Source organism: Podarcis cretensis (assembly GCF_951804945.1).
Source record: "Podarcis cretensis genome assembly, chromosome: Z".
Taxonomy (NCBI): Eukaryota; Metazoa; Chordata; class Lepidosauria; order Squamata; family Lacertidae; genus Podarcis; species Podarcis cretensis.
This window is the reverse complement of record NC_137184.1, coordinates 29,172,243-29,198,810: the sequence shown is the minus strand read 5'-3', so window position 1 is coordinate 29,198,810 and position 26,568 is coordinate 29,172,243. Positions and strand designations below refer to the sequence as shown.

The 26,568-nt window shown below is 42.0% G+C and overlaps 1 protein-coding gene across 1 annotated transcript in view; it reads right to left on the bottom strand.

Annotated features, from left to right (window-relative positions):
• LOC307207667 (uncharacterized protein) overlaps positions 1-26,568 on the bottom strand; it is a gene marked incomplete at its 5' end in the record, with an annotated part of 413,689 nt that overhangs the window by 273,335 nt on the left and 113,786 nt on the right. The window lies entirely within an intron of this gene.

Here is a 26,568-nt window from a genome sequence, read left to right as displayed (position 1 = left end):
ATTGCTCACATTAATGTGAGTTCGGTCTCTCCACCACCCCCTCAAATGTGTTTCATGTTGTGCTATTTGTCAATTCAAGCTACGCAGATTGCTTTAGGCTAGTTCACATGCAGAGATTTGCTACCCGGCTGCCACTTCTGGGTAGGAAACCCATGCATGCATGCAGCATCATGTTGCAATGTGGTGGAGTGAGGGGAGCCTATTTAATCATTAAAAAACAAAGGTAGCTAATTGGGTCCTTAAGAAAATCTCCAACTCCAACAATTGAGCAAAACCTTTATTTGGACCAACCCAAAAGTCACAAAACCAGGGGCAGCCCTTTAATAAGCTGTAGTAAGCAATGCACCTCAGGCAGTGCATGAGAAAGGACCAGAACAGCAATAGATTGTGCCCCCATCTGTTGCCCATGGGCTGGTCTGCTGTCAACACTACTGCAGCTAATAGCCATCCTGCCATCTGTGCACTGCAGCTGTGCAAGCTGCTGTAGCAGCTGCAACTACTACTACTTCTCCTTCCCATTGAGTCTTGTCGCTGTTGCAGAGAAACAGCCAATGACACTCCAGCAGGGTTCTCTGGGCCCACCATTCCTCAGTGTAAGGAAAGGGGTCCTTCCTTAAGTGAGGCATTGTGTTTCACGTGGCCATGGAGAGCACATGCACTGCTGCGGTTTTGCCACGACAGTTGTGGCAAAGTGGTGGTGGTGTAGACACTGTCCATGGCAACCTCAACTGGGGGTGTGCCCCAAAACCCTGACTGGCTCCATGGTCTTGATCCTGAGGACCCCTGTCAGGGCCAACCAACACTTGGCCACCCTGCCCTACCAAATTAGTTTGGGGCAGGTTTTCCTTTAAAAAATAAAAATCTTAAACATATGACCTTGATGGTATGGGGGAAACTGGATCTCCTTCCCTGCCCACAATCAATTCTGAGAGTTGATTCTGTGCAAGGAGATTTTCAGCAGGGAAACCTGTTGCAAAGGAGCACCTTGCCATGCAGGATCCATGTCTGCACTGCACAGCTATTGCACAGAGGCATAAATCCTGCAGGCTGCTACTTCAGAGTCAGGGCATGAGACAGGCAGCAGAGTCAGGCAGCTCCTGACTTCTTCTAAGAAGACACAGTCAGCAGTCAGGAAGGTCTTGGCAGTGTTTTCCTGCCTGATGTCTGACTCTCTTTTCTGCCTGATGCTCCACTCCCAACAGTTCCAGATTGCCCTGGGCCATCCTAGCTGACCTGCAGCAATATGTGGCTGTCTCAGCCTGACTTGGCCAACAACCAAATTCCTCCAAAGGCCCTAACCGTAAGTACAGTGCCTCACTCTGGCTCCCTGCTCATCTCCAACAGCTTATGGGGGAAACTAAACTTGGAGACAAAAGATGTGATGAAGTTTCACTCCACCTTAAGAGATTGTGTGTGAGTTGCAATGTGTATCTGCACAGAGGACCCCAGAGATCTTTGCATTGTGCAAGCCTTACACCCAAAAATACATACACATACACACACACACACCCATAACAACAGGCATTTTGCTAGTATTAAATAACAGTAGGTTATTACTTTTAATTGCAGATAGGATGTAGCTTAATACCCAGGAGGCTAATTTGTTTATATTAGCTGGATGGGTCAACTGCTTCAAACACACAGACTGCAGAACTACTAGTAGATTGCATTACACCATTTAAATAAATAGTAGCAATTTGTCAATGTCATCTTAGCTTCAATATTTTACTTTTCATTTCCAGGAAACAGTACTCCCAATTAAGATGACCTCTCCTTTCTTTCCCCAAATCTTGTTAGTGGTAGATGATTCTCTATGGTCATTTGGTTCATAAATAGAACAGCAAGCTCTTTTCAAAGAATGATTGTCAAAATTTCAAGTCAAATCAGCCTTAGCGTCACGTACAGGGAACTTCACATATATAGTAATGTTTTTGCTTTGTTTAGGGGAGAAGTCAGGAATAGATGAACGTTCACAACAAAGATGCAGCAGGTTTCAGGCTTATGGAACAAGATTTGGCCAAGTATACTTTGGGTATACTTAACATGCCAAAAATGCCTGTTGGATCCCACTGAGCACTGGAATAGCAAAACTCATATACTGTATAAGAATAATATAGGAGCAATTGGAAGGTGGGGGGGTGTGTTATATAGCCACAATTTACAGGTACATAAGAACAGGAAACGCCTGCTGGATCAGGCAGCTGGCTCATGTAGTCTTCTTTGGCAATCACTTGTAGCTGAGTAAGATTTTCTTACATGAATATGGTCTTAACAGTGCGTGCGTATGTGACTGGGGAGGCACCAGTTTGGCTGCAGCAGTTGCCAGAAGGAGGTGTACAATAAGCCATCCAACCATCTTATGGACTCCTGTTTCTCTCTCTCTCTGCCTCTCTGCTCAAAATGGCTATGCACATTATTCCTGAGTCAAATTTTTCTGCAGGCATCAGAAGCAAGTGCCCTACACTAATGGAATTATGAGGTCCTTAAGCTCAGTAGCCTGTCTTTGCTATTGATCTAAAGTCTCTAAAGACCATCATTTGAACTTTAATAGAATTGTATTTTCTCTCTCCTATTATTGCAATTTTTCTTTCAATAGATAAGTGGTTCTGATTTCCATCTTTGGCTGGGAAGCACTAATCCAAGAAAGAAAAGGAAAGGGTAAAGGAACTGTAAAAACTGTCTGGTGAATGGAGGTCACAATGGTTATGTGTATATTAAAAAATCAAGGTGGAAAAGGTGGACATCTTTGTACTTAAGTCTCTACAGAGGGAAGAGGGAATGTGTCAATTTCTATTTCTCTCTGATTTTTATTTTTTTCAATCTTCAGTTCTCCACATTTCAACATCAGTTTGCTATTTCATTCATTCATTCATTTATTCATTCATTCGTTTATTATATTTGTTAGTCACCTTTATCACAAAGTGACCCAAACTTTGTGTTAACATTAAAACTAATAAAGAACATTCAATTAAAAAAAATCTAAAAACACAGCTATAACGATAAAAGAGGTTGCAATGCCACCCATCAAATTATGGGCCAAAATGCCAAGTAAAGATAGAAGTCCTGCCTGGTATCTTAAAGTAGATAAAGAGCACCAATCATGCCTCCCTGAGGAGAGCATTCTGTATGTGAGAGGGGAGAACCACTGGAGGAAAAACATTTTTAAAGAAGTCCTCATAAAAAACAGCATTTTAGTGTGTGTTTTCCCCAATATACACATTTCTGTATGCAATTTTGCCTAGTGTCAGATCTACCAAGAAGTGGGAGAGCCTGGCTGTGAGATCTTGGTTCTTGGTTCTCTCCCAACCAGCACATATGTGTGTGTTTTCACTGCAACTCTTAGTTTGACCTGAGAGACATCTGCCTGCAGGTAGGAGTGTTTGCACACACACCCAGGGCTTCAGACGTCCACTCTGGGGCCATATCCTGCCCTGGCAACCCCTTAAACAACCCATCCAAGCCTTCTCCCACCCCTCCAGACCTGATGGCCTATCCTGCCCCTCCACGCCTTCCAGGACCTGTAAACGGCCACCCTTCGCCTTACAAGCTCCCTCTGCGCCCTCCCAACTTCCCCCACCAAACCACAAGTCAAAAAGTGGTAGTAGTGGGTTGTAATCTCCTCACCACAGTGAGGGTCTACTCTTTCCCTCCTTCTCAACCAACTTCAAAGGGAGGAGGAGGACAAAGGAGCAAGCTGCCCCTTTTATTGTCCTCTCCCCAAGTGCTGGAAATGTCCACAGTCAGGAAAGGGAGCAGCTTTTTGCCCCACTTCTGCTCTGCCCATGGCCCACCTGGACCACAAGGAGCGATATTCCTACTCTACATTCAAGTCAGCTACATTTTCTTCCTGTACGTTCCAGTCAGCTGAAGGATTCTTCTGTCTGTGGCATGCTCTGCTCTGTGCTGAACTGCAACCCAAAACCTTCTGGCAGGCAAACTGGGCTGGCTGCAAGCAGGGGGAGCTGGCTTCTTTGCCTCTTTCTACTTTCCTGTATTAGAAACTCTCCCTCATTTTTGGTCTGGATCTCCTCACCTGCCAATGAGGTGATATTCTCATTAGCTTCTCCCTGCAGAGTATCATCTGCCTGGTACCCAGTAGCATTTCCTCAGTTTCTGGGAAACCTACAGCTTCCTCAAGGACAAAAGGCCCACCAAGCAAAGACCTGATGATCCCACCTCTCTCCCTTTTCCTGCTTCTGTAGGAAATGCTGTCCAAGGTCACTGCCTGAACACAGGTCTTTGGGTAATGTTCTTGAACCAAGTCCTGCATTTCTTCTAGCAGGATGATCAGCAACTGCTGCAGGATCAAATGCTCTACAATCTGCTCCTTGGTACAGATTTCTGACTCTGGAAAGCAATGGCAGAGGCCCCACAGTCAAGCACAGACCTTACAACAGGCCTTGGCCTCCTGGTAGCGGAAATGCCTGAAGTTTTATTCAATTTAACTTATTCATGATGCCGGTTATCGGACCCAGAAACATTGCTTTCCTTATTACAGTGTTTAGGACTTATGGAAAAGCAAAGAGCCAAGGTGAAGGAGGGTCTTGAAAAGGAATCAGGCTGTATTCATGTCAGAATGCAATTTATTTTAAGAACACATATCTTAAATCAGCTCTCGTAGCAGTACAATACATAACTCAAAAGTATAGTTTATTATGTTCAAGAGACTAATTTTGGAGCTGTTATTTGCAGGGTTGACTTGATCTATTATTTTTCTGACCTGTGTCTAGATATGGGATAGTTTGGGGGCATTGGGGTACTACCAGACATGACACATGATCACATCTGGGTGTTCCCAAACTCCTACAAAGCAGACAGTAGAAGAGGGAAGACTGAAAGCGTCCCGTGGGTAGGCAGGAGACTTCTCCTCCCTTTCCTTGTTTCCTCAAAAATAGTTCCCTGGAACTGATGAGAACTGATGGAACTGACCCTCCTTAACCCCCCCCCCCATTTTTGTCTCCACCCCGCAGAACATTTCCAATCAGAAGAAGGGCAAGTGCCACCACCAACACCCCAGTGGGACACAGCGCACATGCCCTTCACCATACTGAGAAAACCCCTTAAACCTGATTTTGTTTTATTTTTTGGTAGATTTACAAAAAGAAAAACACACACCAAATTTTAGAAAGGGGCAAGATTAGATGTGGATGCACAAAGCATTATTATTATTATTATTATTATTATTATTATTATTAACTCCTTGTGCTCTGCTCTGCTCCTCCTTTCTTCCCGCCCAGGGTGGTCCTGCCCTCTGCCTGAACATCAGAGCCGGTGTGTCACATGAGCTTGGGCCTCGGTGGTGGTGGTCCCTCTTCCTTCCTGCCCACTCTCCAACAGCTGCTACAAGCTGCTCAAGGGAGGAGGCTGTCAGCAGTGGCCATGCAGATGCCATGGAGAGGCAATAGGATTGCCACCTCTGCAGTCACTCAGGACAAGTGCCAGCTCATCCTCCTCCCCAAGTTTAGCAATTTTGGCAATGGTGGCGCTGGTGGTAGAAATAGGGACATTCCAGGACCAAATCAGAAGCTGGAGTGGCTTTCATAATTCTAGGATTGTCCCTGATTTTGTGGAAATTGTAAGTAGCCCTCACGCTTGTGTTTACCATTGCAAAACCATCCTTTTGGACACTGTCCACTGAATATTATAAATATATAGTCAATTTCTCATTAGAGGCAAAGTATGGCCTTCTTGGTATGACTCTTACAATTGATCATTATCATCCAAAATAAATAAAATGAGAGGGACTTCAAACACTGTCACAGAAAGTCTTCAGTGTGTCTAACAGGCCTTTGCTATTGTAGCAAAATGACTAGGCCCATTACGTTTCCCCTGAAAGGACGTGGGGGAATCTATTCATTGTGTATAAAACCTTTTGCACTTTGACATAAAGTTCTTTCAGCAAAACCTTTCCTTTCTTGCTTTTTTCCTTCCCCTGATTGAAGCAAAACTTAAACCATATTCCGTTTCACAAAAGCAAAATGTGCTGAACATGTGCCTTTGGCCAGAGGGAGGGGGGGAACGAAGCATGTGTGACGACCTCTTCGACAAGAAGATTCTTTCTAAGCAAAATCTCCTGGGAAGGACCATTACTCCAAAAGCTGAGGAGCACAGGAAAAGGGTGAAACGGCATTAGATCAAGCATCAGCAAACTGGAGAGTCCAGGCTGTGGAATAAGTGATATTTAATATGTGCGCTCTGAGGCTCCCATTGAGTGCCCTGTTAGGTAACCCGGATCAGGATGCTTGTTTAGTGGATAAAAGTGTAACTTTAGAAATTGGCAGGAACTCTGTTCCTCTGTGCCTGGCCACCTGTATGCTCAGCCAGAGATGGTAAAGAATCTCAGACAAGCACACTTTAAAATAAAAAAGCTTGCTCTCTTTCACTTCCTTAAAACTGCCAGGTTCAAAAGAACCATTTGTGTTTAAAAAAAAGTAGAAGGGGGGGAAAACCCAGCCTTCTTAGTTCCAAGATGAATTTATTAAGCTCACTGATAAAGCTCATACTTTGTCTTCCTATTACTGAAATAACATCTTGATTCTTCTTTTTCCCTCCCTCACTTCTCTTGGCTGTGAAAACAAAGCTAAACAGAAAGGGATTGAGGAATTTTATTTTTCAAGAAAGGCATGGCCCAGCAATAAGTCCTTGTATCAACAAAAGTGTTTGGTTGCCATATACTTCTGCTATCAATAATAATAGAATACGTCTGGAGAGAGAAAAGGAACAAGAAATCACCCCTAACGGCCCAGATAGTATATTAATATAAAGCATTAACACTTCAGTCACCGAAAACAGGACTTGATAGGAGAGATTGAACTGAACAGAAGAATATAACATCTTCCAAGATCTCATTACGCTCATGCCCATCTGGGGTCCAGAATAATGAAAGAGTGGCATGAATTTATGGCCCCATAGATTCAGCATTAGCCCCTTGGATATTGTGTTGGATTAGCAGATTTATGGCTAATCCAAACACTATGGGCAAAATGATGTCTTTTTACATCCTCACTGCAGATCTCTGAAAAGCAGCAATAAGTTAAGGGGCTGAAGAGTTGACAGGCACTCAGGCATTTGGCCAAGCAGGGTGACATTCTGCCACCCTCCAAAAACAATTCATTTCTGGCAGCACGAACCCCACACTTCCAGATATGAAGAAAAGGGATGGAGGAAGAATTCATTTAAAAAATGGATTTATGTATAAAAGTTGGTGGTTCCAACCCGATCTAGCTTTGGCCAAATTTGACTGCCTCTTGATCACCCTCTTATGTCTGTTTTTAATGCCACCAGCAAACATGTGTGAATAATCTCAACACTGAGATCTAGACCTACTGGAGAGTCTAGAGTGTTTGTTTGTTTTAAGTAATAAGAAGTGAAGGTCCTGTAGAGCTGAAGAAACATAAAGTGAAAACCTCAAATGCCAACTGTTTGTAAAAGATGTTGGCCCAGTGTGACCTTGGAGGATATAGCACTGGAAGGAGCAGCGTAGAAAATTTTGAATGGGTGCATTTGGCTCTTTTTTAAGGTGGTTAGGTGTGCTAATGTACAGAGGGTATCACTCTATTTGAAGGAATCCTCAATTTGATAGCCTATCTAGGGCGAGTCTAGTTTAATTTTAAAGATCCCTAAGAAAGGAGAGCAGGGGTCTTGACATTCTCCATCAACTGTTAGCCCAGACTCAGCAAGCACACAGATCAGCTGGTCACAATCTTCCCATTCTCGCTAAATCACAGTAATTTAGTAGGTGAAGCCAGCATACCATCTCTGAACTTATATTTTAAACTATTTTAGTTGTGATTAATTGGTCTGCAAAAGGGACACGGGTGGTGCTGTGGGTTAAACCACAGAGCCTAGGACTTGCTGATCAGAAGGTCGGCAGTTCAAATCCCTGCAACAGGGTGAGCTCCCATTGCTTGGTCCCTGCTCCTGCCAACCTAGCAGTTCGAAAGCACATCAAAGTGCAAGGAGATAAATAGGTACCACTCCGGCGGGAAGGTAAACGGCGTTTCCGTGCACTGCTCTGGTTCGCCAGAAGCGGCTTAGTCATGCTGGTCACATGACCCGGAAGCTGTACACCGGCTCCCTTGGCTAATAAAGCGAGATGAGCACCGCAACTCCAGAGTCAGCCAGGACTGGACCTAATGGTCAGGGGTCCCTTTACCTTTACTTAATTGGTCTTCAAGACTGGAATCTGGATTAAGATTTTTTTTAAAAAAAATGGTTCTTACCTGAGCTCACTTACATGGTGCCTCCCAAAAACCTTCTGTGACTACAAAGCTGAAGCAGAAATACATAATAGATTGGTATGAGTCAGTATGTGGAATGAGGCTGGCAAAGGCGGCTGTTAATCAAGGACAGCAAGTCATGGAAAATATTTCTTCTGTTATTAGCCCTGCTGCTCTGCTTGTCGAATCTGCGACTGAAGTATCAGAGGATGCTCTTCCTTTTGTAGAAGGCCTGGTCAAACACCTTTCCTTTTAATGTTTGCCTAACTGGTCAGCCATCCCAAATATGTCAGGGATTGGCACGTTGGATTCTTGGCAGTCTCAAATGCTAGCTCCTTTTCTGTGGTGGCTCCCTCTTTGTGGAATGTTCATGCCAGAGAGGCTTGCCTGGTGCCATCATTACATATCTTTGGGCACTAGGAAAAAACATTTTATTTACCCAGGCCTTTGGCCATTAAACAATTTCTGCCCTTTTTTCTGTGATTTTATTTTTTTATTGTTATGCTTTGTAAATTTTGCTTTTAATGTTGTACGCCACTCTGGGATCTTCGGATAAAGGGTGGTATATAAATTGAATAAATAATAATTATAATTTTTAAATGTCCAAATAAATTAGAAGTTGCAATGTTTATGCAAATCTGTGCCCTCTTTTGTCCTCTCTTCTTAAGCGAGGCATTTTTTTCTTTGGCGGCTTTGCATAAGTGGTTACCCTACCTATTCCTTTATCTGTTGCTTTGAAGGGCCAGATCAAGTAATGTTTGCAAATAAGGAAGACATCAAACAAAATCAAAAGAGGAGCAGAAATCTCACCAAACTTTCCTACTTAGCTGGAAAAGTATTTACTGACCTAGGGATAACTAGTGCTTCAGTGACTCAATCCAGTCTTCAGGGGCTCATCATAAGGATCCTTCATTATTAGCTAAAATCCATGGATACTCTTTGTAAGGCATGTGAGCGTTCTCTAAGTCACAGCTATGCTCCAAAACAGCACTACAGTAGTTTATTCTAACAATCATGTTGGTGGTGCATTATGGGTTGTACCCAATGCTAGTCCTACTCAGAGTAGACCTATTGAAATCAATGAACATATCTAACTTAAGTCCATAAATTTTAAACTGGATTACTCCTAATAAAGCTTTGTTGGATACAACCCTATGTGTTTCTTCTAGGCTGTTTTCACTGCCACTACAGTCAAGAGAAACATATAGTAATGATACAAAGACTGAAATTACCTCGTTGAGTAGATGGATTCAACCAGATTGTAATGCACAGCAGTACTGCAAATCAAGCACAATTTCCCCCAGAAGTTCTTCTCTGGGTTGTAATGTTAAAGGAGATTCTGTTAAGCATTGATTTTGGATGAAACTCCCAAAGATTGCTGAAAATAATCTGACCCTGTTGTTATATCAATGTCTTCTGTATTTGTGTCAGATTCAGATTTTTTTAATTTGTTCATACTCATGAGACCATTACAAAACAAAGCTTTAACCAAATGAATGTAACACTAGACAACATCAATAGAAGTTTGGGTCAATTCTATTGATTGCTTGTTGTTAGAAAAAGTGTGATTGTTGTCCCTCATCCAGATCTAATATACTTGTTTTCCATGGCTGGTGTTCTGGAGTGGAGCAGATGAAACCATACTATAATTTAAAAGGAGCAATATAGTAATGCTCATATACACAACACATCCCATTATGACCAACTTCATCAACATGATGCCCTCCAGATTTGTTGGGCCACAGCTCCCATCAACCTAGCCAACACAGCTATTGTGACTAGGGCTGATGGGAGTTGTAGTCCAAAACCTCTGGAGGGCACAGTGAAGGCTGGTGGAGGTTCTTTGGAAGACAGAACTCTTTGGAAATCTGTAAGATTCACCCACTCAAATTCTTGATACCACAGCCAGTATCAAGCTGATTTCACAATAGGTACTGGATACTTGCCCAACACTATTCCTGTTTCCTTCCTTGCATCCAGATATACAAATATTTTAGAGGATGCAAGCAACTGCTATTAGAGAAGATAGATCAAATGCAATATGTTTGACTGTGAATTGTAATAAGAAGCTATGACCCATAAGAAAAAATAAGTAGCCTGCTGGATTAAAGACCTATCTTGTTCTGCAAACTGTGGCCATCCAGATGAGATTCCTACAAGGACAATGGCCCTCTTTCTTTGTTGTTCCACAGTGACTGTGGTCAAAGGCGTGCTGGCTCTGATCTTGGAGTTAGTACATAACCATCATGATTAGCAGCATTGGTAGCCCTTTACTTCAGTAATTTGTCTAATCCCATTTTAATGCCATTCAGTTTGGTGGCCATCACAGCACCTTGTGGGGCAAATTCCACACAATTCGCTGTGTGAATAAGTTCTTTCTTTTTGTCTGTCCTGAACCTTCCAACTTTCAGCTTCATTGGACTATCACATGGAGGAAAAACACACCTCTCTGTCCACATTTTACACACCGTATGTCATTTAAGGCACCTCTGTCGGGTCCTGTCCAACTCACCTATTTTTTCTGCCCATCAACATTTCATCATAGCTCTACTCAAAATGCCCAAGACCAATAGTGGACTGTGTTGTGGGGCTGAGCTGTATGGTTGTCCTACTGGCCTTGGTGTCAGTGCATCTTACCTGGATGATGGGGGTGGGAAAGGGCAGCAGTGAGGTTAAAGTTACCAAGGTGTCCTACATGCAAACGGTCTGGGTTCCTGTGGAGATGAAGTAGTCAAAACTTTAGGTCGTGTCTTCTTAGCATGTAATCCTCATTGAGAGGAACCTAATAGACTACAGTGGTACCTCTGGTTACGTACTTAATTCGTTCCGGAGGTCTGTTCTTAACCTGAAACTGTTTTTAACCTGAAGCACCACTTTAGCTAATGGGGCCTCCCGCTGCTGATGCATTGCCACCACACGATTTCTGTTCTCATCCTGAAGCAAAGTTCTTAACCCGAGGTACTATTTCTGGGTTAGCGGAGTCTGTAACCTGAAGCGTATGTAACCTGAAGTGAATGTAACCCGAGGTACCACTGTACTTAGTTCCCTTATGAGGAAAGACCCTATAAAGACACTGGACGTTGTTTCAGGAGACAATGGAGGAGTGCACCTTCAGGGATAAAGTGAAACCATTGGAAAGTTACAGCTCCTAAAGTGGCTGTAGAGACCGATATGGGAGAGAAATGTTTTATTGCAGGTGGTGCAGATGATGGCATCCAGTTTTGCAGCACCATCTCTCTGCTCCTCCCAGCAGTCATTCCTCTTCTGGTCACTGCTGCGGATACAAAACCTGACTGTCTGTCTCCAGGCACTTTAATCGTCTGCAAGGGATTATGAATAAATTAATAACAGACTTAGTTCCTCTTCTCCAATTGAAGGTCTCGTAAGATGATACCCTCATTTTAATTGCAATTTGTATCTTTATGTTTTGGAGTTTTGGGGTATTTTTTTGTTCTGTGAACCGCCCTGAGACCTCAGGGTATAGGGCAGAATAATAATAATAATAATAATAATAATAATAATAATAGTAATAATAATATAGTATTCTAAATATGTCTATGTTGTATCCTTTGTATTGTACTGTATTTGAAACAAGTCCAAGTTTTAATGCTCATCTTTTTATTCTTTGTTTTCTGTTTTTGTGGGTCTGTTTTGTTTTTTGTTTTTGTGGGTCTGTTACCATATCATAGTCGAAGGGATAGCTCAGTCAGTAGAGCATGAAACTGTTAATCTAAGGGTTGTAGGTTGAAGCCTCATGTTGAACAAAAGATTCCTGCATTCCAGGGGGTTGGACTAGATGGCCATCGTGGTCCCAGCTCTACAATTCTTTGCTTCTATTAATGATCACAGCAGTATGGTTGGGGCTGCACAGATGTACTGGTAGAAGTGCTGCATTGACTCCACTGGTGCACCCATATGGCCTCAAATTTGCTGAAACCTAGCCTATCGTGTCTGTCTTTCTTTCTCTTTCTGGCCTTTATCTCCTCTGAGGCCTGGGGCAGTTTGATGAATTTCCCAGGGTGTATTAAGGATGGAAAACAGGACACCCCTCCATTCACAGTTTTCTTTCTCTGGCCTCTGCACACCTCTCCTCCTGCAGCTACCAGTTCTGCCCTACTACACAGGCTGTTATCGCTCATGACTTGCCTGGATTTTGTTCCCTGTATTGTCTTTCCCCACTGCAACATAGGAATTTGTCCACAAGCATCGTTTTTTAAACAACAACAACCTTTTAAATATTCATTTTAATTTAGCAAAAAGATCTGGCAGAACCTACCTATTCTGGCATACGAATTAGGCTACCTACTGCTTAAAGCCTCATATGAACCTCAGCCACTCTCCATATTATGGAACTACATAGGAATGAGTCTCCAGAAACTGAAAAGGAGGAAATAAACACCCATCTTTATTTTCGAATTAGGTTGTTTGGATTCTTGCCTGCGAGAAATGCATACGGGCATCAGTGGAAACCCTGTAGCTACAAAACACAGTTAGGGCCTGGGAATTTTTATACCGATTGCCAAACAGCCCTTTACATCTCCCTATTCTAAGCTCTGAGCATTTAGAAACACTGTTTCATGAAGAGCCAGCATTTGGGGGCATAGACAGTTTGGCAAGAATCACAAATGCCTTCATTAACTCTTGAGAATCAGCAAAGAGGTATTTTCTGAACCCAAAATAAACTGTAAAGAAATGAAAATGCTAAAGAGTCTTGTGGCACCTGATTAACATCTTTGTTGTGGCATAAATGCCAACACCATCTTTATCAGATGCATGGCATGGATACTTAAGCAGGTACAGATGTGTGTAAGAGGACAGAGAGATGAAAAAAGAATTATACCAAAAAACACTGGAACCCCCTCCATATATATATATATATATATATATATTGGCACTTTCTGTCCTGATCCCATCCAGGCATTATGCTTTCCCTCTAGCCTATATCTGATGTCAACAATAGGTGTGTTGACCAGGGAAGGGGAAGAAATTTGGTTTGGTTTGCATTCTAATGTGAACCTACCTAATTTTCACTTCCCAGAACAATGTGCAAACCAGAACACAGTTATCTATTTAAATTTGCACATCTCTGAATTTTGCATCACAGTTCTCTAGCCAGAAACAAAATGCACATAATAAGGGCAAATGTGCATTAAGAAATAAAAAGGTAAAGGTAAAGGGACCCCTGACCATTAGGTCCGCTCGTGGCTGACTCTGGGGTTGCGGCGCTCATCTCGCTTTATTGGCCGAGGGAGCCGGCGTACAGCTTCCAGGTCATGTGGCCAGCATGACTAAGGCGCTTCTGGCGAACCAGAGCAGCGCACGGAAACGCCGTTTACCTTCCCGCCAGAGTGGTACCTATTTATCTCCTTGAACTTTGACGTGCTTTCGAACTGCTAGGTTGGCAGGAGCAGGGACCGAGCAACGGGAGCTCACCCCATCACGGGGATTTGAACTGCTGACCTTCTGATCAGCAAGTCCTAGGCTCTGTGGTTTAACCCACAGCGCCACCTGCGTCCCTGCATTAAGAAATGCATGTTAGCAAATTTAACATGCAAAAATGCATCATAAGAGGGGAAATTGCATGCAAAAATGTGTGCATTAGGCAAGATAGCAAAAAGGAAGGAGAAGTGTGTATCAGGAGAAATGCCCACTAAAATGCTGACATATTTACATGAAGACTTTAAAAAAAAAAAAAGTTTGCAGATTGATGCAGAAATGTGGATAACTGTATGCAAGATTATAAAAATGAGAAACTGAGAAAAGCCAACACTGCCAGATTTGGCTATCCCTAATTCACATAATAATGCCTCAATGAATATGTAAGGAGGAGTAGAACAATGACTCCTGCAAGCTACATCCCCTGTATGCCTCCATATGTACATGCACATGTCCCTCCCACTCACCAGCCACTAGTCCCACTTTCAGTTTTAGTGTGAAGGGGCTCTACATACAAACATATGGATGCACATAGGGGCTTCTCCATGGAAGCAGAAACTCTGGCTACTCAAGAATTCCCACTGGTGCAGAGGAGCAAACATGAGTATACACTACATGAGTATATATAGTCCTCGACATTGTGTGACCAGGCGTGACAGCCCCAGCCCCCAGGGAACGTGGGAAAGGAAATAAAGACTCTGACGGACTCTTATGAAGTTAAAATTAGGCCACAACTTTATTAAACTTCTGAATGTAGGAAGACCTTGGTTTAGGCCTTGGGCATGTATCCCTCCCAGCTGGGGAACTGAGGCATATCAGGGTAAGTGTAGGCAGGCAGTTGAGCCCATATCCCCACACGCAGGGTAGTTCACTGACAACCTTTCAGTGTATGGCCAGTGACACCCATTTATGCAACCCCTTTAAGAGGGGACCCTGGAATCGCCGCTGCAGCAGGGTGAGTCACCACTTCACACACATACACACACACCCAATTATAGGGAAGAAAAGACTAAAGGATTCCACCCAAGGCCATAACCGCCAAAGTTTTGACAAATTACTATGGGGAAGACAAAGCCTGCCAATGCAGGAAAATTTATTCCCGGTCCTTCAACAATAAACAGTCAAAGATCGTAGCAGCGCCTGCTAAACAGGAAGAAAAAGTTAACCTGTAAACAAGAAACATTAAAAAAAGGGAGGGTAGGGAGGGTGAACCTCCAGAGCTGTCTGCCTGGCTAATACTGGCTCCTCCCCCTATTTATAATGGGTCTGGCCCCACTTCCCAGGAAACAAAACTTAAAGCTGAGGCTGGGTGTGAACCTCTGAATAATACACTGAGAAGCAGACCAGCCCCCTTCTACTAGCAAGTTCCCTGGGAACTGTAGCACTGCATGTGATCCTGCAAAAGGCTCCCACAATATAGTGTGAGTGCTTATTAATGCTACATGTGCAGTTAATAAAGGACATGGCCAGCATGCACACCAGCACACAGAGGGGTGTCCCCTCACATGTTCAGTATGGATGTATTTCATGGACACCTCTGCTCTGAGGCCAAGCTAATAAGCAAGACAAGAGACATCTTTAGAAATGGCCTGTATTCATAGTTTGCAAAAGCTTCTGTCAGAATTGTTTCAACTAATTTTATCATTGCCTTCCTCCCTCTCTGATAGGCCTAGAACTATGAAAATGTTGGGAGATTCAAAGAGAAGACAGTACTTCTTCACCCAGGACATAGTTAAACTATGGAATTTGCTCTTGCAAGATGTAGTGATAGCCACTAATTTGGATGGCTTTAAAAGAGAATTTGAGAAATTCATTGCAGGGAGTTGGGCTAGATGACCCTTGTGGTCCCTTCTAGCTATACAATTCTATTATTCTTTTCTCATTCTTCCACCACACCTTCTGAAAAGAAAAGGGAAAGGGAAAGGGGGGGGAATCAAATTAATTATTGGGATTCCTCTACTTGCATGCATATTTCAATATCAATTGCCCCAGATACACAAAAGGCAAATGATGAACCCAGTACAGCTTCCCTATTTGAGAATGCTCCAGCCTTACCTTTCCTGGATAACACAGGGGGCACCCAAATGAACCAGCTAGTTATACATGCACACAAAGTCGCTGGCTGAAAGTAATTCTGTATTCAGTTTTAATAGAGCTGAATCTCCTGCTGAGATTTCAATATCTGACAGCCTTGCTTTTCGTGCCCCAAATGCCCAACCTCCCCCACCCTCAATGTTTGACCTTGGGTATGATTATATTCTTGTACATATCTCATGCAATGGGAAACCATTTGCCTGTATCACTCATCTCTCTCTCTTGCGCTCTCTCTCTCTCTCTCTCTCTGTCAATCCTGTGCAACTGAGATGGTCTGGTGCACTGAACAACAGTTAAAATTAACATTGAAAGGTGTTTCTTTCCTCTTTTCCCTGAATACTGTGAAAAGAGGGGGGGGGAGTAAGAGACAAAATTGCCTGCATTTTTAAACTATTATTTAATTGTGGATTTTGTTGTACTCTTATTTTAAAAGCTGCAATCTCCGTATGCATACCTTCCAACATTTCTCCAATGAAAATAGGCTTGTCCCATTCCATAATGATAATTTTACTATTTATACCCCACACATCTTACTGGGTTGCACCCAGCCACTCTGGGCGGTTTGCAACATATATAAAAACATTTTAAAAATTAAACATTAAAAAAAAAAAAAAAACCTTCCTTTTCCCGGATTGCATTTAGACTGCTCGGGGGTCAGATAACTCCATCCCCTCAAACATTTCTCCAATGAAAATAGAGACATCCCAAGGGAAAGTGGGACATTCCAGGATCAAATCAGAAACTGGGACAGCTTCTCTAAATCAGGGGTGTCCCTGGAAAATAGGGACACTTGGAGGGTCTGTGTACATGCATGTCATGTTGTTTTTCCTCTCTGCACTGTATTTTTCTGTTCTGTAGACCAAATAAACTAAACTACAAAAGTTAACGGGTTACCTTTTAAAAAATACTCATTTAATGAAGCAACAAAACAACTGTCATTGGGGAGCATGGTACAGGGGACCTGTTTCTTATGCTGAGCTTAATTCCTTTCCTCTGTTTGCTTACAGGATGGCTTAGTGCACTGCAAAGCAGAGTGTCTGTGCTCCAAGTCATTAATCAACCAGGGTTGCATCCAGTGTCAGTCCTGCTCAGGGTACTGAACTTAATGAGCATGGCTAACTTAGTTCCTTTAATTTCAATGACTCTACTCTGAGTAAAGCATAGTTGGATATCACACATAGTAACAACTCTGGGCAAAAGGTATCAAATCTCTTTAGAGCTTTAGGTGGTCACTGACAAAGTTGCACCTCTTCTCCTGAGTGAACTATTGTGGATAGTTTCTCCCCATACAGTGGTAACTCGGTTTTCGAAGATCTTGGAAGTCAAACATTTTGGTTTTCAAACGCTGAAAACCTGGAAGTAACTGCTTGGTTTTTTAATGTGCCTCGGAAGTCGAACAGGAAATGCGGCTTCCATTTTAAGTTTTCCGGAGGTAAATGCTTCCTGAAGTAAATGCTTCAGTTTTTGAACATTTCAGATGTCAGTCTTCCGGAATGGATTAGATTCGAGAACCGAGGTACCATTGTATATCAATTGACTTGTGGATACATATGCATTGTGTTGTATGGATTTTGGAGCAGGGTTGTTTGTTTTGTTGTTTTGAATTCTTTTTTTAATATGCAGCATGAGTTGGGGAGGGGGGTTGGCCGTATGTCTGACCTCCCTTCTAATTCCTGAATCTAGCTGGAATTCAGTTCTTGAAATAGCCAGGCTAGCTTCCTGGTTAGGTAATGGCCTAAGTATGGGTAGTTAAGGTAACAAAGGAAGTAGCTTGGCACTAAAGGGCACATGGGTGAGGCGCCCTCCCTCAACTCACTGGTAGTTAGAAAGATGAAGGCCAGAGCTGAGATGGGAGGTAGAACCTAGAAGCAAGGCTGCAGGCTGGGCAGTTGGGAAACAGAGCCATGCCTGATTTCTACTGGAATCCAAGGCTGTGGCTATGGGAGAAGCAAGCCCCCATTGAGATGTTAATGCTGTGAGCCGCTCGGTCATAGGCTCAAGCTGCATATATGTGTAGATAAACCCTATATTATAAAGACACCACAGCCTGCACTGTCCCTTATTCCAAAGGAGGCACAAACCCTGGGTTTTTTGTTTCTACATTTGTTTGTTAGGGGAAAGCAAGAGGGTATTCGTCAAGTTGATTATAGTAGCAGGTTGGAAGAGGTGAAGGAAGCTGGGGAAAAGAACTGAGGGTTTCAGCTGTACGCAGGAAGACATTGTCTAGATGCCAGGTTCATTTATAGATGACCATCAGGCATACCTGATGATAAAAACAGACCAGTTCTCTTTTTTTTAATGATATTTTATTAAATTTTATCAAAGAAAAAGGTTACATGAAGAAAAACACAAAATATATAAACATACAAAAAACATCAGAATACAATAAAACAAACAGTTAACACATAAGAAAAGAAAAAAAGAAAAAATTAGAACACTAAAAGAGAATTCAAAAACTTTAAAAAGAAAAGAAAACCCCTCTCTTTAATTTCTTACCATTCATAAACCTATTTTCTTGACTTCCTCGCACCCCCCTTTCTTGTATTCCAATTTGAAACTAATTAGCAAATTCCTTCTTATTAATTTTATCCTTATTTATCTTTCTTCTCATATTGTTTGTTCCTAATTTTCATCTAATATCTATCCCTTCTTTCATATTTATATTTTACCTTTTTTACTAGAACCCATTCATTTCATTTCAATGTCATCAACATTCAAAAATTTTACAATGTTTTTGTAAATAGATTTTAAATTTCTTCCAATCTTCTTCCAACAACTCTTCTCTCTGATCTTGTATTCTGCCCGTCATTTCTGCCATTTCCATATAGTCCATTACTTGCATCTGCCATTCTTCCAAGGTGGGTAAGTCCTGTGTCTTCCAATGCTTTGCAATGAGTATTCTTGCAGCTGCAAACAGACCAGTTCTCTAATGCTGGTTATGTTAGTATGTATGTATGTATGTATGTATGCATGGAAAATTTACTTCCCCACTGGGGAGAAATCATGTGCATGTCCATTCTAGCACCTATTTTGATGCTGTCATTCCAACATAGGACAAAGACCTTTTTACAAACCTTAGAAGGGTAGCTACATCTTTAGCTGCTGCATTCTTGTTCTATTATTATTTTATTTATCTCATAGTTAAACTGTTTCATGCTTGCTTCATCATTTTTAACACAAGTCAGATTGAGATCGCAGCTGAGCTGAAGAAGAGGAGGCACAAAAGTTTAGCAAATGCACACACACACACACACACACACACACACAACCTTAGGTGGGTTTGATCAACCAGTTTATTTCCAATAAGAGCTGGATATTATTGCCATCTGGTGGTGGGAATCCAACGACACTAAGATGTTTGGAAGGATCTCATGAGCAATTCAGCTGTGCCAGCATTCCCCAATCAAGCACTATCCAGATGTTTGGGACTACAACTCCCACCATCCCTGACTATTGGCTGGGGCTATTGGGAGTTGTAGTCCAAAATACCAAGAGGACACCAGGTTGGAGAAAGCTGAGCTATGCAATTGCCACTTCACCATCAAGCTATGCTTTTTTTCTGGTTTATTCAATGATAGGAAAAGTTGTCATTCATATATTGGAGATGGGCGGGGGGAGGATCTGGTTCTCTGAAAGATAGAAGAATCAATGGAATGGCAAAGTCCACCTGGTATAGCTGACAATAAACCCTCTTTTTTCTTTTGTCCTCGGGACTCCTTAAAACAGGGATGGGGAATTTGTGGCTGCACCTGGAATCCAACAACATTTAACAGTAAATATGATAATACTATCAAATATAGATAAAAATGACATACCGTAATCTTTTTAAAAAAGTATAATTACATGCCTGGGTTAATATACCAAACAAATTTTAAAAACAAAACATGGATATTAAGAAAAAGGAATTTTGAGGGCATAGGTGCTGCCACACTAAAAGACTGGGTCCTCTTATTTTCTCAACCCTCATAAGACACTTTTACTGGAATTTATGAAAATGTACTCAAATAGTTGGTTGCAAGTCAGGATGGGAGAATCGGCAAATTTCAATTCTCTCACTTCCTCATTTTCCCCATCTTGAGGTCAGTTCTCCACATTTCCAACTCATTTTGCAATTCTTTTAAACAAAGTTTGAAAATCCGTTAGCATGCTAGTGTGAATTTTTCCTAATATATACATTTTTAATGCAATTCCCCATATGACCTTTTGGTATGCTATTTCCACTTATATATGCATTTTATGCACACTTTAGCCCAGTATACATTTTTTTGCACAGCTTACTTGGCTGGAGAATTATGCTGCAGAATTCAGGAAAGTGTGAATTTTGAAAGATGCCTGTGTTTCGGTTTGTGTATTGTTTTGGAAAGTGCAAATTAGGTAGGTTTGCTTTTCAGCTTGAACTGAATTGAATTTCTGTTCCATCCTGCAAATCAAGGACCTGAGGCTGGGAGTTCTCTAGGCATAAGAAATCCAAAGGAGAAAAGGAAAGAGGAAAGTGCCATATTGAGTTTGTAGCAGCAGAAATTGTTGTAGTACTCCCCCACTCCCCATTCATCTCCATCAATAATATTTGGTTAAATGACACTCTAATATGTGTGTTGAAACATTCTGGAATAATTAAAATTGCAAAGGAAATGTGTTGGTTTCGGGGGGGGGAGGGAAATGAGAAGATTTTCTAGCATTCTAAAATGTTTTGAAGTCAGTGCTTTCAATTAACTTGGTATCAATAAATTGACTGATTATCAACACCTTGCTTTCAGGTTCCCATTACTGCTTGTTCTTGTTTCCTTTGATGTTGTGCATTAAATGTACTATGTAGGTGTTCATTTGGGTATGTTAAAAGTTACTGGGGTTGCTTAAACTTGCTGTATGAAAGTCAGTCTATATTCTCATTAAGTATAAGCAATGCTGAAGGAGAAAGAAGACCTCATTCATTCTCTTCTGTCCAGGTTTTCTTTTGCTATTCTGTTGGTTGTGTTCCATTCCATTTGCAGCAGAGCAGGAATTTATTTGATAAGGGTGCAGCACAGCACTGAATGCAGCACATTTCTACAATGTAGACCCTAGATCCACACTATGCCCCAGATATCCATGGCTTCTCAGAGATCTGCACAGGCCCAGGTCATTTCTGGTTTTTAAAGGCCTTACCCATTAAAAAAAACTAACGAGAAAATAAACATACAAAATAACCATCAGCTGCTTCCTTGCTTGTTTCAGGCTCAGAGTAAGAAATGAAAAACGATCTGCGTACAAGAAAGTCTGAATACTAAACACATTGACTGAATGGGGGAATTTTGCACAGTCGAAACTCCTTGGATTCTCAGATCTCCAGGCTGCAATTCTAAGCCCATTTCAGTGAGAAAACCCCATGAAGTACAGTGGCCAAGTCATTTCTGTCCAAGAGGAGTTGTAGTTGGCAAACCACCCAGAGCTGAAAAAGGCCCTCATTGCCACTGATACCACCACTAGGCTATACCAGCTACTGTAGGTAAAGAAGAAGCAATTAATTTCAAAGCCACATGGCCCTCTGAATCACAATAAGAATCAGTGTTTCAGTGCTGCCTGCTTTATCATGTTTGCCAACATATATACCATGCACGAGTAATTTTTTAATGCATGCCTTGAGATAATCAACGCCAAGTGTTGGATAAGACTATGCAAGAACATAACACGAGCAGATGGAATCCAATGGCCCTTGATAGTTATCAAGGAAATCTCATCGTGTACAATCATATCATGCCATGATTGTGTTGTCTTGAGTTATGACAAGCTGCAGACAATTTGGGGTAGCTTTTTTCTTCTTTCAGAGAGACTCATACTTCCTGAGCCAAAAAACTGAAATTAAACTTGTGCAATCAAACATAATGCATAAAATTACTGATATAGACTAGAAAATAAAGTACTTCCTGAAAAATATATGCACTGAATTGTTGGGAGTGGGGAGAGAAAGATAAGCAATCTATATAAATCAATCCATTTGCCAAATGTTTACTCAGTCAGAACTGAGATGCTGAGTATATGCTAATCTGTTAAGAAACTGACATTTGCTAGTAAAAGTTTGTGGCACCAAGTAAATCACCTCCAGTGTGGGGATCTGATGAAGATATGGGGACCTGGTCCCATAGCTGGTGGCCATATGTTCTGCTCTACACAACTCAGTCCTATATCTGAAGCAATTCCTGGTCCAAGTTCTGATTAAAGAACTATAAGAAGAGAGAGCAGGACCCTCAAAGCTGCCTATCATATCTAAACAGCAAGTTGAGCTGGCAAATCAGGTCACCTGGCTACATGCTGAGATTACTGTATTCTATTTAAATCAAGAGGTCCCACCGACGAGGCAAGCTCAGGAAACTTCCTGGAGCAGTGGCAGAAGCCCCAGAGGAGACACCCCTGTGGCTGCCCCTCTGCCTTCACTGCTGGTGGAGAGGCAGCTGCTGCAACAGCTTTCAGTGAGATCTTGCAAGATCCCATGCACTCCACAAGATCTTGCTACAATCTCATGACATCTCATGCACTTCACACCAAGGTAAAGGAAGCTTCGGGGGTGGGGGCTTTGGTGGCACTATTCCTGTTTCGCCTTATGTGGCAAAATGGGATATGTCATCCCTGATTTAAATTATAGTCATTTCCCCCCTAACTTTGCATTTCTGCATATAAATTAGCATTTAAAAACATTTGCAAATCAGTGTCCTTTCTGGACAGATAAGTCACTGAAACACGCTTCTGCCTCCTCCTTCTAAACATCAACATGGGTTGTAAATCAAGAGGCCATTCTCCTTTGATTCTTGGAAATTAAGGAGGTTAGAATTGATAAGGCATCTCTTTGGTGTTGCTGTGCTATGTCCAAATACCACCATAATTCAACAGGAGAATATAGAGGACTCCCCCAAAGCCCTTTGAAGTAGGCCAAAATCAAACTTTATTCTTGATGTGCATAGGTTCAGAAACATAATTTTATGTAAATGTGATATTTAGGGGGTTTGGGAGGGGATTACTTCTTCTGTCTGTTGATATGGTTTGTATATATTTATAGTTTTGTTGGTGTTTTAAAAAAAAATACTTGTTTTTAGCCAAATACAATTGACACAATTCTGTCTCCACTTGCCAAGTAACACATAGGTGAATATCTCTTACGAATGGGTTCAATGTCATAGATGGTGGAGGGAAAGCAAACTTGTCTCAACCCATCTGCATTTGGTCCAGAAATTTCACTGGCAGATCCCAATGGGCCACTTGGACCAATATAGAAGAGACCAGGAAGTCCTGCAAGAGATGTGTAGTATTGGAGCCAGGGACCATTATGGTTTTAATAGCGACAGGGTGGTGGCAGAATGAAGCAGAGATTGGGGCCTTGGGAAAATGGCAGGAAACTGGTACTCTGGCCTGCTTAGCTATGAGATTCCTTGATGGGAATAGTATTGGATACATAGTTTTGTTGGAGGCCATGGCTAGACTAACTGTTAGACTACTGAGGCATGCTGACTGGAGGCTGATGTGAGCTGTAGTCCAACAACACCTAGAGGGAACCAGGATTGTGAAGGCTGCCTTAGCCCTCTCTTTTTTATGCTCTTGGTTTCCCAGTTGAGCCAATAAACTCATTGGGTGACTTTAGGCATCACTCTTGCTTAGCCTTATTTACCTTGCAGGGCAGTTTTTGTTGTGGAGCGGATCCATCTATCTGTGCCACCTTGAACCCTTGGAGGAATGACATTGCTACAGGCATAACCAGGAAAAATAAGTGTTTTTAAAGGAATCTGCATGGTGCATGATTCAGCATGATTCATGTTTTGTCAGTTTTCTTTTTGCTTTGAATACAGTTGTGAATTTTAGATAATTTGTGTCATTAATTTCTGAAATTAGCCTTAGGCCCCTCATAATACCACTAATCCAGATCTAGAGAAGGACAGAAGTGATGGGGTCACCCAGGCCCATGCAGAGTTTTTCTGAGGCCCAGGGAAGGAACCTTGTTAGAATAAAGTTATAAACTCAAACAAAACAACAACAGCCAGTTCCTGGTGCCCCATCCCCGCACCAGTTTAGTTAGCCCTTCAAGGCCTACTACTAGTGAGCATGCCAATAATAAGAAGAATGACTGCACTCTTCTACTTACCTGTTCCAGTAGCTCTTTGGTGGGTTTGTTGTGAGCTAGACAAGCAAGACCCTCCATCACAGCTACTAAAATTATCTTTGGAAAGAATATTGCTGTATTAAGTATGCACACATCCTTGAATCAATTTTATCAAAACACAAGAAGCTGCCTTATACTGAGTCAGGCTGTTAGCTCTTTTGGCTCTACACTGACTGGCAGCAGCTGTCCTTCAGGCAGGGTTCTATCCCAATCTTTCCTGAAGATGCTGAAGATTGAGCCTAGGATCTTCTGCATGGGAGCCATATGTCCTACCACTGAGCCACAGTCCTTTCTAAGGGGACATATGAGGCTGCCTTATAGGCTGTAATATGTAACATGCAGAAACGCTTTATATTAGATAAGATGCTTTGCAGAATTGTGACTATTAGGCAAATGTGCATACACAGGAACATGGGAAACTACTGATCCAACTAATCTCAGTATTGTCTACACTGACTCAGCAGCTCTTCAAGATTTTCAGGCAGGGATTTCTCTCACCTCCACCTGGAGATGCCAGGGATTTAACATGGGATCTTCTACATGAAAAGCAGATGTTCTGCCAATGAGCTACGTCTTTTCTGCATTTCTGTAGAGTGCAGTCTTCTTCGTATCAAACTCTCCATGTTCCATTTCCACCATCCCATGCCCTCTGTTTGTTTCTAGTTTCCCAACTCCAGACTGCCTCCAAAGAGTCTTCATTCTGCAGCATGCCTCTGCATAAATATCCTCCTTTTACCTCTGAAGTTCTCCACATTTCCTGCAGCATCGCTAGGGGTCAGAGACACAAAGGTGCTATCCCCTGACTGTGGCAAATACTGCCATGTGTTGTATGTTTGATGAATTAAAAGGATGCTGCCAACTTAATTACACTGTAACCCTTCAATAAAGGAAGGGCAGAGCTGATTAACTAGTGAATAATTGGGGGCTGATTGATGGCTTTCTCCCTCACTGCTAAAGGCTGTATATGTAATTATTTTGCCTCTGGGCCTAATTTTCCACTGTTAGCTTCCACTTTTGTCATCAGCTGTAATTTATGGATGGGGGCCCCCTAGAAAATGAAGTAGCCCCCCAACTCCCAAGTCATGTCACCTACAAATGGCCACCAGGCTACCCCAGACACTCATCTTTCTAGCCATTTAGTAGCATTAGCAACCCCACTCTCCACAGGAAAGAATACAGCCATTTGTCAACAACTATCATAATATAGATTTTTCCCCTCCACTTCTTCTTGTCACATAATAATGTTTGGGCATCCAAACCATAGGTTTTATGTGTGGCGTAAGTGCCAAATCAATGTACAGCAGTTGAGAAAGGCTCTTTAGGAAAGCACCTTTAAAAGCTGAAATAGTTTTAGCCAAAAAGAAAAGCACCAACACTATAATTGTTAGGCAGGATATACAACTGATCCTTAGGAATCAAAGCCAAAGCTTGTTTGAGAAGCCACATTGATTCTGGGGGGGGGGGGGAGGGAGGAGTAGTGTTGTGCTACAATCCTGTACTGATGTTATACAAATTTTGAATCTGGTTCCTGGATGCAAAATTCAGGATTTTAAGCATAAAAAAAAAGCTTTATAGCCCTTAAGGCTGTGAAAAAAGGCTAGAAAATATGCACTCAGTGCCTTGTGATATCTCAAAAGAGTGGGTGGCGGCAGTGGCAATGGCGCTGACTGAGCAGTGGTGAGATAGTTGTGTATTTTTATGCAAGCCACAGCAAAGTATGCAGGATATATATGGAAATGTGCTTAGTTTGTAGGATGGATGCCCATCACAGAATCCAGCTTTCTTGGCCTAGAAGAGTTTGCACTGGTGCAAAATGTTGACTTTGTGTCTCTGTGTGTAAGTATATATGCAAAAGTACACAGAGCTCTCAATGTTTAAATTTCTATCAGTTGACAAAAATAACATGCAATTTGTACAGCCTGATCAATGTTGATCTGTTTTGAAAGCCTGGATTCATTTCACTGTATAAAATGTAAAAACAGCAATGACTGGAATAATGAGGGTGATACATGGAATAGAAGGGGTACCGGCTTTAGCAGCCATATGCAAAATACCACTGTCTCATCCCCTGTCCTGTGATGTGCAACTATTAATAAAGAAATACACATTTAAGCAGATTGAAAACATTTATATTAGCTCACAGTGTAATCATTTGCTAAACAAAAGACTCTGATATATTAAAAAGATGGGACAGCTTTCCAATTTTGTCTCCTTATTCTGTCTTCACAGACTATCCCTTTGCCTGTAAACTGCATCAGGATTTCAAGACGCCTTTCCCTCAGACCTCAGGTGGGTGCTGGCCCCAAAGGAGGTAGTGGGCTGGATAGAGAGGGAGGAAAAAGATTGATATTTGCCCTCTCTTCTTATCTGCACTTGATTTATAAGTCAGTGCAAGTATGCAGGAGAAATAAAGGCAAAGACCTTGATGCTTCCCTGTGGAGAATATGCACCATTTGGATTGTAGGCATGAAAGGCAAGAAATTAATGTTAAGCTGATCATCTGTCACTACTGCCAGCCTGATGGTTTTGCAAAGAACGGGGGAACTGGATGACATGCCCTCCAGTCAAGGGCACGACTGCCCGCTGTTCGCATATTATAAACACAAAGCTTTGGGTTTGGAAGGGATTTAAATTTAAATTATACTGTACTTGGGGGAAGGCAAATCTTTTACACAAGTTTATTTTCCTGAAGTA